The 13,718-nt window shown below is 48.8% G+C and overlaps 1 long non-coding RNA gene across 1 annotated transcript; it reads left to right on the top strand.

The window, feature by feature from the left end:
* Positions 1–2,799: 2,799 nt before the first annotated feature.
* Positions 2,800–12,832, top strand: LOC109384131 (uncharacterized). The gene is made up of 3 exons (XR_002124347.1): positions 2,800–2,978; positions 3,166–3,334; positions 12,308–12,832. It is a non-coding gene; the product is annotated as an uncharacterized LOC109384131 (long non-coding RNA).
* The last annotated feature ends 886 nt before the right edge of the window (positions 12,833–13,718 follow it).

Raw genomic sequence — 13,718 nt, 5'->3', positions numbered from 1 at the left:
CCCTGGCTCTGTATGACCCGAGGTACAAGTCCCTCTACATATCTGAGTCGAAGTTCCCTTCTTTCTAAAGTAAGGCTCTTGAAGCAGATGACCTCTAAGGCCTCTTCTAGCGGATATGGGATCATTGCCCTTCACTGCACACTAAGTGCAAGAAGCAAGAAAGAGAACTGGATGGGCTGAGCAAGAATCTCAGCTCACGATCTAGAGTCAGAGAAACTTGGGTACATGACTTGGGGCAAAGGTGTTACATCTCTTGAGCCTCAGTTTCCTTATTTGCAAAACTAGGGGTAGTAATAGTACCGCCTCAAGTTTTTGAAAATTAGATGAGATAATTCATATGTAAGTTAAGCTGAAGTCCTGCACATAGAAGTACCATCCCAAGACCCAGCCATCATTTCTGATACTTTAAATCACTGTGACACCTATTTCTAATTATTGCTGGGCAAATCCATTCTCCTAGGCAGAGTGGTTTTGTAGGCTGATTCTGATGGGGAAGGCTGAGTCTTCCGGACGCTTCCGGCTTCTGTGTCTCCTCCCCTCATCTGTAGTCTGGGTTTTAACATTAACCACACAGCATCTAGGGAGGGTGCAAAGCCCAGTGCTATTGGTGCACAAGGTACTTTCCCTTCCTTAACATTCCTAGACAATGTGAACACTTACATAGTATAATGCAGAAGCAGCTGAATACTGAATTACAATCTTTTTCTAAAAAATATTTTATTGGGGAATTGGGGAAGGGGAATAGTGTTGGGGGAAAGGGAACAGCCAAGTTGTTGTCCTTTAATCTTAGTTGTGGAGGGTGCAGCTAGCTCAGCTCCAAGTCCAGTTGCCATCCGGCCGCCTGTCGGCAGCTCACGGCCGCTCAGCTCAAGGTGCTGTGTTCAATCTTAGTTGCGGGTGAGCATAGCCCACCATCCCATGTGGGAGTAGAGCCGGCAATCTTGTTGTTAGGAGCACAGGCTCTCACCAGCCGAGCCATCCTGCCACCTGTTGGCAGCTCAGCGGCAGCTCAGCTTGGACGCAGCTTACTAGCCCATGTGGGAATCAAACCAGCAACCCTGTTGCTCAGAGCTCGCGCTCTTAACCAACTGAGCCACTTGGGCAGCCCTGAATTATAATCTTTATATAATATTATATCATAATATTATGTAAGTGGAACACACAGTTAAAAGAAATATGTAAGATGGGCTGGCTGAGTGGTGTGTTGGTTAAGAGCTGGCTTGGGACGCCAGCTCTGAGCAGCAGGACCCTGGTTCGGATCCCACATGTGGGCCAGTGACACTGTGCCCTCTACAGCTAAGATGGTAAACAACAGCTGGACATGGAGCTGGGCTGCTGTGAGTCCGCCGGCGACGGCATAGGCTGCAGCCCCTGCTGCAGTGGGCTGCCATAAGCTACTGTGAGTGGTGGGCAGCCAGCGTGAGCTGCCAAGAGCTGCCGTGAGCGGCCATCCAGAGGCCGGTGACCGATCTGCCTCACCCGGGAAGAGCGCAATGATCACAATACCAACATGGACCAGTGAAGTGACGTCCTCCACAACTAGACTGAAGAACAAAAGGACAGCAACTTGTCTTGTTCCCTTTCCCTGATTCCCCAGCGCTGTTCCTCTCCCCCAATTCCCCAATAAAAAAATCTTTTAAAAAAAAGAAAAGAAAAATATATAAGAATCCTACGCTATTTGCATTGAGTCCAATCTTTGTGTTAATTCGGAAAATCTTACAAGGAGCAAGGAGTTTTAAATTAGTGATAAAAAGAAATGTTTTATTTGAATCTGGGAACTCCCAGTAGCTCTACAAACAAGCCTTCACTCATCCAACAGTCACCCTTATGTGGAAGTATGAGTATTTTCTTGAGCACCTATTCTGTACACGGTACTGTGTGGGGTACGCTGAGGGATACAAAGATGGATAAGACAATCTTCCCCTTCAAGAAACATAGAGTCTAGTAGGGAAGACCAATTCTGCATACAGAACACATCTAACACGAGCAGACAGTGATGTGTCCATAAGAGAGGTACAGGTAACTGCTGTGAACATCCAGAGGCCGGAGAGACCACAGCTCAGTGGCAATATAATGAGAGCGTCAAGGAGGAGACAGCATCTGAGCCAGGCCTTGAAGGATGTGGAAAATGTGGATATGCCACGAAGTAGGGAACAGATATCCTTGGCACGCTCCCCACAGCCCTGGGGCCTGGAGGAGAAATGTCTGTAGCCCCGACTACCTGGTGAGCTCCTACAAGGCAGAGACTGGGTTTTGGCCCCAGCTTAGCACATGGATGGCACACAGTAAAGATGAGTGAAGGGACAGGGGCTACGAGTTTCCTGTAGAGAGGAACGGAGATGTGGTCTCTGTATTACCCTGAGGCCCTTTTATTAGGCTTACGTGCCCTCTTACAGGCACTCTTCTAGGGGAATAGTGTGAACAGGCAGATGATGGGGGAAGGGCCATATTGTTGGCATATTTAGTGCAGTACCAGCCAACTGGGAGAAGACGGAACAGGGTCTTGTGAGTGGGTCGGAGGGTTTGTGAGCCTCTTTCCCTGGAAATGAGCTGCACAACCCCAGGGGGAGGGACGTGCCGCTTGGGATCACGGAGCGGCAGTGAGGACCAGTGATGGGTTATTCATTCCTTTGGCTCTTGTGGCATTTGTGTCTATTCTTGGCTCTTCTTTTTCTATGGCTCTCTCCTCCCCAGAGACATTTTTCTCCTATCTTTGACCCACCTGGAGTGGGAAACCGTCCACGGTGCCAACAGATTGCCAAGACCTGCAGTTGCCAACAAAGGAAAGAAGTTGGCTTCAGCGCCATCTTCAGGATGACTTCTGGGCCCTGCCCTTCTTCCAGCCCTGCCTCGGGCTGAACCTGTGCCAGAAGCTGGCACTGAAACAGGCCACTCGGAGCAGCTGTCCAATGACCCCGGGAGCGGAGAACTACTTTAGGACCTGGGGTGGAGATGTCGCTTGAGGAGGGCAAAGCAGAGTAGGTTGAAAGGAGAATGGCTTGAAGGACTGGGAAAACCCTCCTAAGTCCTATTTAGACTTCCCCGGGGATCCTCTGTTGCCCACAAGAGGGTGCAGCATCCTCAGAATGAGGAAGCTGGGGAGAGGTTAAGTGGGTACAACCAAAGAAGGGATGGGGCACAACTGACTATCAATTTTGTCTCCAGATATGAGATGGTGTGGGACTTCTGGGTGCCCCAAAAGCACCTTTTCCTGGCAATGCGACCCAAGGCGAGCTGTTTCGCCATCTTCCTGACAGTCTGCGCTCCCACCCCGGAGCCCCGCTCTCCCTCCCCGTCCTGCCTCTGCAGTTTGCTCCCGTTCCACTAGCTGCCGGTAAGTGCCTGCCGAGTGTGTCAAGATCCCTGTAAAGCTAAGTGCCACGGAATGCCTTAATCACCCCAGACCTGGCGCTGAGAGGAGGCTCCAGCAGCTCAGAGCCTGCCGTGGAGGCCTATGCCAGCCTACTTCAGTGGCATGATGCTCCTTTACAATTCACAACAGCTGGAAAGCCTTGTATTACAACTTTCACTTTTCTATCAGCGGCATCTGAGTTCTTAGGTTATAAGTCGAAGAGCCAAACGGTGGCTGGCATTGAGACGAGTGATCTTTCCACTGCCTCAGCTGTCACTGAAGGGGTGCCATCTGCCTGCTGGTGGAGCCACAGTCCTAGGCTAACCTGAAATGACACCAAGACTCTCCTTCCTTCCCTTTCCAGCCGGACTTTCCTGCCCGTTTTCCTCAGTTCTCCAGCCCAGCCCAGCTTCTCTCTGTCGTCAGACACATTTGGTCAGAGCCTCAGTCTCAAGCACTTGCTAGATGCTGACTGTGCCCATGGCGGCAGGTTGCATCAGAGAGCTGGTCCTCCTCCCCTTGCTCCGCCAGGTTTGCCCACTCCCAGGCGGCCACCCTGGATGGCCGGAACACTTTAGGGGATTCTGTATTTGGGCAAGAATATACAAGCCGTTCTCCCACTAGGTAGGGAGGCAAGTTGGCAAAATTTGCCCATTGGGACTCCCTGGCCTGGGTAGTAATGCCACCCTCCACCCCATTGGCATCCCTGGCAGCAGCTCAGTGAGCCTCAGAGGTAAAGGTGGGGAGGTAGGTAGGTAGCAGGGAGGGGGCACACGGAACAAGCCCAAACTAAAGCAAGGCCCCACATACTGGCCTGACTCGAGCTAGATGTAATTGTGGGAGTGGGCGGCAGGCTGGGATGCCCCTGGAGGCTGGGGTGAAAAGACGGAGCTGCTTAGAATTTATACACATAACTTATCTTCATGTGGCCTGAGAGCTGGGCCAGTGTGCCCAGGACAGCAGCCGCCTGTCTCCCCAGGCAACACTCGCTGCTGTGCAGCTCATCTCTTGGTCTGGCAGACTCACTTCCGTCCTGTGAAGGCCTCAAGAGACCTTCTCCACAGCCTCCACCCTCACTCTTGGCTCAGCTAGATGCCCCCTCCAGCCTTGTCCCCAACCTGACTGTCTCAGTGGCCCATGTGTTCCTATGCCAGGCTGAACTCTGCCTCATGAGAAGGCCCACACTCCTGCCAACCTCAAGCTCTTATTTTCTACACAGAAATGGGAAACTGGGAGAGGGAGGCTGAGTGCCATGGGGATGGAGTAAGTGGTTTGGAGGAACAGATGGAATTATTCTGGGGTCCGTGGGAGGCCTGAGCTAGTAAGCAGAGATCCTCCCGCCCCCAGTACTGCTGGATGTCCCGCGTGGCCAGCGGGGCTGGCTGGAACGTAGCCACATGCTCTCCCTGCTGCCAGGTCTGCTGTCCCTGCCGCCCCACCCACCATCCTGCTGCAGCCTCACCCCCACCGCCACCCCCACCCCAGCCCTGCTGTTCATCTCTTCCCCCTGGGCAGATGCCTCTGATTCCTGTCCTCTTACAAAGGAAAAAGGACTCAGATAAGAGAGGTTATGGCAAGAACGCAGAACTACGTGCTGGCTAAGTGGGAAGGAAACGGGTGGAAAGGACATTACCGGAGAGGAATGGAGGTACCAGTTAGCTCTGAGGGCCTCTGGTCCCTGGGATGGTCGTGGGGCCAGGCAGGGCTGGTCTGATGGACACGCTGTCCTTGGAAAGAGAATTCTGTTTCTAGACGGACCCCTGTTTGACAGCCTGAGAGCCTGTGAAGGATCCATTTGATAGGCAGGCTGGGAAACACTCCACCCATTCTTCTTTCTTACAGTTCGTCTCTCTGAGCCTTGAGCCGCAAACCAGCCTCTCCTGCTGACTTTCCCATTTCCTCTGTTCTCCTACCCCCAGGTGTAAACCTCAGGGTGATAACTCTCACTTTCCACATTTAATCAGTTACCAAATTCTGATTCTCCTTCACAGAACAGTTGCCTTTTTTCCCCACCTGCTTCCCCTGGCCCAAGTCCCTGCACCCATGCCTACGTTACTGTAATAGCCTCCTAGCTGCTTACATCCTTGAGCCTGTCCAGGACGTCATGACTCCGTTAACCTTTTGAACTACTGCCTCATTTCTCATGTTCCTCCCAGCTTACTGCCTTCTGGGTGCCCCCGTTGCCTGCCAAGTGCAGCAGACTCAGTTCTTTTGCTCAGGGCCTTTCCTGATCTGGCACCAGCCTTCTCGCTTGATCTCCCAGAACGTCCTAGTGTGACCTTTCACCCAGATCAAGCTAAGACGCCGACTTGCCCTTGAAAACCCTTTTTCCACCTCTTCACCTCTGCTTATGCTCTTCTCTCTAGCCAGGAGGGTCCTCTTTCACATTTATTCATTTTAAAAATATTTGTTGAGCACCTTCTTTTTATTTTGAAAGTTTTCAGACCTACAGAAAGTTGAAAGAATAGTACAACGAGCACATATATACCCTATATCTGGATTCACCAGTTGTTAGCCTTTTGCCACATTTCTCTTTCATCTTTTTTTCTGGACCCAATGAAAATAAGATGTAGGCATTAAGACACTGCACCCCTAAATATTTTGGCCCATATCTCTTACTAATGACATTATCCTATATAACCACAATATCCTTTTTAAAAACAATTGTGGTAAAATATACATAACATGAAATTTACTATTTTAAACATTTTAAGTGTATAATTGTGGCATTAAGTACATTCACAACGTTGTGCAACCATCACACCACTATCCATTTCCAGAACCTTTTCATCATCATAAATGGAAACTCTGTACCCATGAAATATCCCTCTGTTCTACTTTCTGTCTGTATGAATTTGTCTATTCTAGGTACCTCCTATAAGTGGAATCATACAATATTTGTCCTTTTGTGTCTGGCTTGTTTCACTCAGCATAATGTTTTCAAGGTTTACCCATGTTCATACATATAGCAAGTGTCAGAATTTCACTCCTTTTTCAGGCTGAATAATATTTCATTGTACGTGTGTGTCACATTTTGTGTAGCCATTCATCTGTTGATGGACCCTTGGGTTGTTTCCACCTTCTGGCGATTGTGAATGATGCTGCTATGAACATAGGTGTAGACGCATCTGTTTGAATCCCTGCTTTCAGTTCTTTGGGGTCGTACCTAAGAGTGGAACTGCTGGATCACATGGTAATTCTCTGTTTAACTTTCTGAGGAACCGCCAAACTTTTCCATAGCAACCAAGAAATTTCACAATGATGCAATATTGTTATCTAGACTACAGACCATAATTACATTTCTCCAAATACCCCTAAACTTTCCATTACAGCGTCTTAAAAAAATTTGACTCGGGATCCAATCAGGGATCGCAGACTGCATTTGGCTGTCATGTCTCTTGGTTCTTCTTTAATGCGGAATAGTCCTCCTGCTGTTTTGGTTTTTGTGACATTGACATTTCTGAAGATTCCAAGCTGGTTGTATTGTAGGAGATCTCTCAGTGTGGATGTGTTTGAATGTTTCCTCACAATTAAATTTAGGTTTAACGTTTTGTAAGTAGACTACATAAGTGACATGTTCTTTCTGTTGCATTACTTCAGCCATTTAATATTGCTTTATCCCATTATTGTTGATGCGGAATTTGAGTACTTGGTTAAGATGGTATCTGCTTCATCTCGCCATTGGCAAGGAACCCTTTTCCCTCTGTACTCATAAGTAGTCTGTTGGGTGGGCAGCTGAGACCATGTGAATATCCTGTCTCAAACAATCTGTCAATCATTAGCTTCAGCATGAAGTAATCATCTTTGCCTAAATGATCTCATTGTATTTTTAAAGTTACATAATTTTTTCTACAGTTAGTATGCATTTAATGATCTATTATTCTTCAGGAAAGAAGAATTGTCCCTTGTCCTCTTTTTCAGCATCACTATAGGCTAATATATTCTGTCTTTATTCTGTGTGTTATAAGCCATTACCATCATTGTTTTAGATGCTCACATTTTCCTGTTTTTGGCCAATGAGAGCTCCTTCAAGCTGGCCCAAGCCCTTTGGTCATGTTCCTGCTCGGTTGCTTTCCACCACAACGTAATGTTCCAGATGCACCTACTATTTTCTGTAAGCACAGTATCAGCCGTTTGTCCAGAGATCTCTAGTTTCTATAAGTGGGGAAAGAGATTTAGAAACTGAAATCTAGGTTCTAGGTATGCTCACGGCTACTAGGGTTCTATTGCTTCTAGGCCTTGTCAATGGGCAGAGAGTGAAATTTACTTTTTAATCATTGAATTTTCAAACTCTGCTTCTGACCATGTCGGAGCCTTCCCATTATAAACAACAATAAAACTGGGAAATATATATAGGGCAACTATTATTAGTCTTTGAACTGTAAGCAGGACTGGGAGTACTAAGAGGAGGAAAGCCCTTGAGCTGAGCCCCGCGTTAACCCTGGCCCCTGAACCTCTGCCCGGGGACAGTTTGCAGACCACAGCACAGAGGTGGAGCCATGCAGAGAGCAGAACAGCTCGCTGAGCTGATAAGGCAGAGATCAGAGTTGAGGGATGCTGAAGGAGCTAGAAGTTTCAGGGCAGGATGTCAGAGAGGGGGCAGCTGTGCGGAGCGGGGAGTCCCCAGGAGTCTGTGTGTGGGTTCTCTGTGGGTCCGTAGCTGAGGGCTGGGCTGCACGTGTGTACGGTGAGGCTTCATGAGACCTGGCAGAGAGCTATGGATTTGGGAGTGGAATGGAGATACTAAAGATTCCCCAGTGCTGGGAGAATTTGAGTTCAGGCCTAGTCAGAGTAGAAATACGTACTTCACTAATACTCTGGGTATTGGGCTGAGACCGGAAAGGCTGTGACCTAGAGTAGGGGCTGGCAACCAGCATCCTGCCCAAATCTTGCCCATCGCAGGCCACAGACGGCCATGCCTGCCTATTTGTTTACACGTTGTCAATGGCTGATTTCACGCTGCAGTGGCAGAGCTGAGCAGTTATGTAAGTGAATCTTTGGGGTAAATTCCTAGAAGTGGGATTGCTGGGCCAAAGGGTGAAGGCAATGTTGTCTTATTAGTACAAAATCCCCTCCATAGAGGCTTCTATGTGTTTCTCCAAGCCTTGCTAACAAAGTAGATTGTCCACGTTTTTTAGCTTTTTCCAGTCTTACTTAGAGTGAAGTTGGGCATCTTTTCATACACGTGAGTGTGGACTGAGAACTCTTTAAGACTGGGGATCTTGAATAAAGGAATGAACTGGTTGGACTTACACTGTTGCCATGACAATGTGGGCAATGCTAGGTGCCTGGCAGAGACCTTGTGAAAGAAGAGATGAACCTTCTAAAGAGAGCAAGTTCGGGACCTCCCCGTGACAGAACCCCCATAAGGACAGGCAGGAGCCCTTGTGTCTCAGTGGAATGTAGTGTGATCCAGGGACATCCACAAAGCCACTGCAGTACATGACACAGTAACCCTTCTACCCTAGTGGAATTGGTTCTATTATTTTTAATTATTAAATACATCAATGAGAACACGGTAAGACTTTTTTTCTTATTGATTGATTGATTGATTAAAGAGGTAATATAGTTACATAGTTCAAAATTCAAAAGTACTTATTCAATGAAAATTTTCCCCTCATTTCTATTTCTAAGCCACCAAGTTACCTTCCTCTCAAAGGCAACTAATGTGACGAATATTTTGGGTATCCTTTCAAAGATAACTTATGCATAATACAAGTGGATACTCACACATTGTTACCCAAACTGTAGCATATCAAATCCTTTTTTGCCCCATTTAACTATATATTTTAGAGACCATCCTATCTATACCAATACATGAAGAGCTTCCTTGAACTTGTTCACAGCACAGTATCCATTATGTACTATCCCTTACTCTCCTGGTCCCTTATTGATGAACAGTGTAGTCTTTGCTATTACAAACAGTGCAGTGATAAATAACCTGATATATGTTACTTTACATGTACACATGTATTTGTAGAATGAATTTCTAGATATGGACTGAAAGAGATATCTGCATTTGTCATTTTAATCAAGAATGCCAAGTTGGGGGGGGGCCAGCCAAGTGGCTAAGTTGGTTAAGAGCGTGAGTCATGAGCAACAGGGTCGCCGGTTCGATTCCCACATGGGCCAGTGAGCTACGCCCGAGCTGAGCTGCCAACACATGGCAGGATGGCTCAGCTGGTGAGAGCACGTTCTCCTAATAACAAGGTTTCCGGTTCGACTCCCACATGGGATGGTGGGCTATGCCCACCCGCAACTAAGATTGAACACAGCACCTTGAGCTGAGCAGCCACGAGCTGCCAACAGGTGGCCGGATGGCAACTGGACTTGGAGCTGAGCTAGCTGCACCCTCCACAACTATGATTGAAGGATACAACTTGGCTGTTCTCCTTTCCCAATTCCCAAATAAAATCTTAAAAAAAAAAGAAGGGCCGGCCAAGTGGTTCAGTTGGTTAAGAGCTCGCTCAAGAGTACGAGCTCTGAGCAACAGCGGTTCGAGTCCCAGCCCGAGCTAAGCAGCCGCTGAGCTGCCAACAGGTGGCAGGATGGCTCAGCTTAAAAAAAAAAAAAAAAGAATGCCAAGTGGCCACCCCATTATTGTGGGACTGTAATAGCAGGAGCTTGGGCAGCCATGCTCCCGAGAGCATGTAGAGAAGTAGGCCGGATGGCCCTCTGCACGCTGGATGCGATAACCCGTGTCTACGCTGCATCTGAGAGGACCTCAGAGGAGCGCTCGGCAGGCTGGCGCAGTGCGGGGCACAGGCTCCAGGCCAGGAAGTGAAAAGGAGCCTACTTCTGAAGTTGACAGCTTTGATGCCTTCGTTGCCGAGAAGGCTCTAGGGACAGGTGGCTCCTGCTACCAAGGCCCAACAACCCCCAGGAAAACTGACTTAGAGACCAAATTTCACTGGAGTTTAGGACTGGCCATCACCACTGGCACATAAAGGATTGTCATAGGCTGGACAAAACTACCAGACCAAACAGTGGGTGTGAGTGGAGCAGGAAGGTTCTCTCAGTGTTGAGTTCTGACGCTGTAGCTGGCCCCATGCATGGTACCCTCGGACAAGAAGAAAATACTGTCTAGCAGTGGAGACAGTGAAATGTATAGCTGGAGCAATGTGATGTGCGAGAATAAAATAGAAATGGGTCACCACGGGAGCAGAGGAGGAATCCTTAACTCTTCTTTGGGAAGGTGACACAGACACACATGAAGTTAAGGATGGGACTTTTAGGACTAGGAGCCATCAGAACCTCCAGGCGAGGTGAGGGAGGCATCCACCCCAGAGGAGGTTTCTAGGAAACGTCTTTGCCTTCAAGAGGCAAAGGACCAAAGGAGGGCTCAAGAAGGACCCAGGACTGAACACATGGTCCACCATCACTTGTCCACCTTGCCGGGAACCCCTACTCACCCTTAAGGGGCCATCTTCACAAATCTGAGTTCCTTCAGTGTCAGTTCACAGCTGTCATGTGGCAGTGTTTGAAATTCACTTGCACATCTTTTCTCTCTTTCTTACTCCAGTAGGCGACGGGGCTTCTAATCATTTGAATTCGCCACAACTAGCACAAAGTTATTGTTTCCTAGTTTAGGACCAAAGTGGGTGAACTGGAGACCTACCTACCTGCAGAGAAAACTAGCACACGTGTTGAGAATCCCACAGGTCCTAGACAGGTGGTGTTAACCCAAGTTCGCCTCGAGTGTCACTGCTGTGGCTTTGAGCTACTTCTAGACTGATTCAGAAATGGGTTCCCTTCCCTTGTTTACTTGAGTTTTTTGGTAAATTAGCTCCTTAAGCCTTCATGCTACTTAGTGAGTTTGTCTGAGTTTGAGGGTGGATAAATGTTACCACACCTGTGTCAATAAAGAGTGAATCAGTGTGGCCCTCATGGATGGGTGTGGCACTGTTAGTTACTATGACAGCTGGGGGTGCCAGAGAGAACTACAAAACCAGGACAGAGGGAAGCAGGAAATGTGGAGGCTGAATTAGGGCAAGCCATCCTGTACCCTTTCCGTCTCCCCCTGATTTCTTCTTTGACATTGCGGCAGCATCACACCAGCCTCTACCACTTGTGAAGTTCTCGGGAACCCCACGGACACTGCTCTGCCTTGACTCTCGTTTGCTGGTCTCCCACCTTCTAGAGAGAATTTTCCCAAGTGCCATCTTTGGTTCTATCTTTGCAGCCTCTCCTCATCTCCCTTAACTCTCCGAAAGAACTCATCCGTGCTCATGGGCTCAAGGGTCAGTTCGATGCAGGTGATTGGCTCCCCTCTATCCCCAGCCCTCGCGGCTAGACTTGCCCTCTGGGTCTCCATTGCCTACTAGATGTTTCCATTTGGATGTCCTGTCATCATCTCAAAATAAACATGCATGAAATCGAGCCTTCCAGCTTCCCGTTTCTCTGCCCATGGCGTCAGTGTTCCCTCACCCACCCAAGCTCAAAACCTGAATCATGTTTGACGCCTCCTCCCCCCCTTCCCTTTCCAAACACAAGTCTTGCCAGCTGCCTTTGCGACATCTCTTACACAGCTCTTTGTCCTCCCCATTCTGTCTGCACCCAGGGCCTCAGCATCCATGTCTTGAATATTGAATAGCTTCCCACTTAATCTTCCTACCTGTAGTTTCTTCCCCCCTTACTTTTGCTTTCATCCCTGGCCAGACAGAATTTTCTAGAAGGATAATTTTTATCCTGTCTTTCCGCTGCTCAAAAACTTCCAGGAGCTCTCATCACCATAGATAAGTCCAGACTCCTCAAGCCCCAGCCCCTGTGTTGGTCCCAGTCCATCTCACTTGTATTATCCCACATGATATGACTGCAGGCTCTGAAGCCAGACTCTGGATCATATCCCATGCCTGACCCTTGCATGCTGTGCGACTCTATGCAAGTACTTAACCTCTCTGTGCCTGAAGTTCCTCTTTAAAATCGCTTTATAAAAAAATGTATAATTGTTTCTAGGGTTGCTGTGAAGACAAAAGATGCTTAGAACATGGCCGGATACAGAGTGAGCCCTGAAATGCTAGCTGAAAAGTGTGCTGACTTTCATAGCGCGAGTGCTGTGGTCCGCAAACCCTCCCTGCGTGCACACGTCCACCCCTCCTAGTCGCCTCTGCTCAGCCCAGCCCCTCCGTCTAGAATGCTCTTCTCTGCTGGCCGACTCTACTCACCCTGCCAGGGCCACTTGCCTCCCGTTTCCTTCTGGTAAATGCTGCATGGTGCTTTCTACAGTGCTGCTCGGCCTGGGCTGGGTGGTGGTGGGCGTGTCAGGTACGTGAAGCCAGCCATAGGCCACACCTGGCACATCCTCCTGGAGGGTTCATTTACTTGATAAGTAAGTTCATTCATCTTTACGTCTAGAGTCCAGACGTATCATGGAGTAGAATGCAAAACTCACCAGAGCTTTTTAAGATCAAACTCATAACTACTAAGAATATTCAGAGTGGGGCTGGGCGAGTGGTGCGATGGTTAAGAGCTGGCTTGGGACCCCAGAGGGCCCCGGTTCGGATCCCACATATGAGGGCCAGTGACACTGCCCTCTACAGCTAAGATGCTGAACAACAGCTCAACCTGGAGCTGGGCTGCTGTGGGTCGCCAGCGACGGCATAGGTTGCAGCCCCTGCTGCAGTGGGTTGCCATGGGCTACTGTGTGTAGCCAGCAGCCAGCGTGAATGGCCAGCAGCCGCAGTGAGCGGCCGTCTAGAAGCCGGCGACTGATCTGCCTCGCCCGGGAAGAGCGCAATAATGGTGCCAACTTGGGCCAGTGAAACGTCCTCCACAACTAGACTGAAGAACAAAACAACAGCAATTTGTCTGTTCCCCTTCCCCCAATGCCTCAATAAAACTCTTTTAAAAATAAAAAGAATATTCAGAGTGGAGGTGTCTTGGGCCACCCCCAGCCCTAGTGGAGAGTCTGCATTCATTCTGCAGTGGGAAGGTATGAGAAACAGGGGTGTGGTGAGGCGGGGGCAGTTCCAGTGCAGCAGAGGTGGCAGTCCCTGTGCAGGGAGGGTCCCTTTCACACATGGTGCTCTCCATCCTGAGAACGCGTGTCTACACCACTCCTAATTGGCCTGAGGTGGCAGTTGCATTACACTGTTTTCTTAGCTTTCCGCCTGGGTAGGTCTGACCTCTTCAACCTGTCCGAAGCACAGGTGCAGGTGGGAGTGCAGGTGCAGGGTAAGAGCGGGCAGACACACCTGCATGTGATGTGGCCTAGTGTTTACTGACTGAGCAAGTCGCTTTTCCTCTCGGCCCTAGTTTCCTTATCTGTGAATAATGCTTACCTAATGAGATTGTTCTAGCAGTCGAAGAGCCAGCGTGTGTGCAGCATTCAGCAAAGCAGATGACACGGGTGGCAGTTAGTAAACAT

The sequence above is a fragment of the Hipposideros armiger genome, unplaced genomic scaffold, assembly GCF_001890085.2.
Source record: "Hipposideros armiger isolate ML-2016 unplaced genomic scaffold, ASM189008v1 scaffold_93, whole genome shotgun sequence".
Taxonomy (NCBI): Eukaryota; Metazoa; Chordata; class Mammalia; order Chiroptera; family Hipposideridae; genus Hipposideros; species Hipposideros armiger.
This window is presented reverse-complemented; position numbering and strand designations above follow the sequence as displayed.